Below are 2,610 nucleotides of genomic sequence, written 5' to 3'. Positions count from 1 at the left end.
TTTTGGGGCTTCCTTTAGGCTATATTTGTGATAATAAGATGTATTTGGAGTCTTTCAAGAGTTTCTTTAACTTATATTTTTCCAGAGCCTCTCTACCAGTTTTAGGCTTCTTCATGAAACGTACAATCTTCCTGTAAGAAAAGCTTGGGGACCACAGCTGCAACAACACAGAAGTTGTTTCTGATATTGTTACCGGCTTCCGTTGTCGTTGTTTTTGTTGATCCTTTTGGTGGTTTTTTCATAGTTTAGGCCTTATCTTCCAGACACTAAACTCTAACATTTACGTATTTTAGGGGTCTTTTTTCAGGATTATTATATCTAGATCTATTTTTTTTATCAATATGTCTTTCTTTTCTTTAGATGGTAGGGTGCTATTTGAGAGTTATTTGGTTTCTATTTCTAACAGGTCGAACGACTACAGAGAAACCCCCTCGTTGGTTTGAACAGCGTAGAAGCAACTTGATTTGGCGATCTGAGGAGAAATTTTAGAATCCATCCTTAAGTTGTACCCCAAAAGATGGCATTCCCTCCTCACGAATATCAAGACTTACTTTTCTACAGCCTGGACTGGAAGATGAAGGATTTGTTTCTGATAATGGAATACTAAGAAGCTGTGTAAGATAGAAACATTCACCTATTCCATCTAACTTCTAGTCATACGCCACCTACCTGCATTGCGAAGCGTTACAGACTGTACAAATATCTCGTAAATGTACAGAGTTTTCTCCTCCAACATCACGAATTGTTGTTCTGTGACATAAAGAGATCGCATTGATTTGAATGCACTAGCTACAAGTCTTTTACTCCATAACACATCCACAAATCTATCGAGAAATGGTACAAAGCTTTGCCTCGTCACTACTTCTCGCCGATTTTGTGTGGTTCATCGTAAATGATTGTAAATTCCATCATGACTGTGTTTATTCGGAGAAGCCATTCTTTGAGGACTTCCCGAAAGTGCAGAAGTATTTACGTCCGTCAGTGTAATATCTTTATCATCGACATGCTTGCAATTTCTGCTCGATGAGTGCGATTAATTTTCATTGTAGAGAACAACCGGATGAAGAAAGTTGCCTTCGAAAATGATTTCCTGCTTTTGTAAGACAACCAAGAAGCGTAATGTGTGTAACAGTAGAATCGCTAAACCGAAGATGGAATCACCGTGTCTTCGTTATCATTGCATAGTTTCAGGAGGTGATTAAGAATTCCAGTATACAGAATGACATATTATTTCTAGATATCAATTCCGTTATAATTTAAAGGAAAGACTTTGAGACAACACTTTCAACTTCAAATGTTCGAAATAGAAAAACATTAAAAGTAAAACTTGAAGAATTACAATATGCAACATTGCTTACTCCAACTCAGCTGAAAGAATTCACAGCTTCTAGAATTTCGATAAAGATTAATGATATTTATACATAAACTAGTGTCGCACGAAGCAGCATTGAATAAAATAAACGCGTGTACAGTCATGTATTACCTTTCGCTCTGGACATATTTGCGGGATAAACTTCTCCTCGTAGTCAATATGTATGAAAACACATCATTGGTCTATGAATGATATCATCGAATCGCAATGGTCTATGAATTATATCATCGGATCATCGGATTTCTGTGTGATTACACGTTGTCAGCTACAAATACCGAATTAGTCGCTCACAGCCCTGTAACAATGGTAGTTCTTATAGATAAACACAGCAAATACATTTGCTGACATGCGTAAAGCTTGATTAAGCGGGAATAATCAGAGTACAATCGTATGAAGCAACGCTGAGTAAGATATATACGTAACTAATATTTGACACGTTCGTTGGCACGTATGCATGGGAAGACGCACAACAATGTACAAACGCATGCGTCCTCCGATCTCATGTGTTTTTAGGTATAATATCTACGGAGAGATATTTCTCCCAAGAATATTTCTGCAGCGAAAGATCTTCCCAAGTTCGAGTGTACACAAGTGTGTTAAATAAGATTGAACATGTATATATATTAATTCATGTTTTAGATACCTGTGGAGTTCTTCAGAACGAAACTTATTAGTGATAAGATTTTTAAAATCAGATTAAATATTTGTAGGAACTTTGAATATTTGACATGTTCATGTCCACTCACACAGGGGGAAGACACAACAGCAGAGAAACGCGTGTGTCCAACGATCTTATGACGTCATTCACAGCCCAAAGTGATTTTTTTTAATATATTGCCTTTGAGGATAGAGAAAAATTGTTGACACTTTTAATTCTTTTTTTTTTCAGTCATTTGACTACGGCCATGCTTGAGCACTGACTTTAGTCGAACAAATCGACCCCAGGACTTATTCTTTGTAAGCCTAGTACTTGTTCTATCGATGTATTTTGCCAAACCGCTAGGTTTCGGGGACGTAGACACACCAACATCAGTTGTCAAGCGATGGTGGGGGGACAAACACAAACACACAAACATACATACACACACACACCGATATACACACACCGATATACAGACACTCTCACATACATACGTAATTGTCTGCAAATCTTCAGTATGATCGTCTTTGCAATATAATTTGCAGAACTATACACGAGACGTCCGCATGAGATTGAACATGTATATAGTTCTACCAAT

This window comes from Octopus bimaculoides, chromosome 12 (assembly GCF_001194135.2).
Source record: "Octopus bimaculoides isolate UCB-OBI-ISO-001 chromosome 12, ASM119413v2, whole genome shotgun sequence".
Taxonomy (NCBI): Eukaryota; Metazoa; Mollusca; class Cephalopoda; order Octopoda; family Octopodidae; genus Octopus; species Octopus bimaculoides.
The sequence above is the reverse complement of the archived record's forward strand: the minus strand, read 5'-3'. Positions refer to the sequence as shown.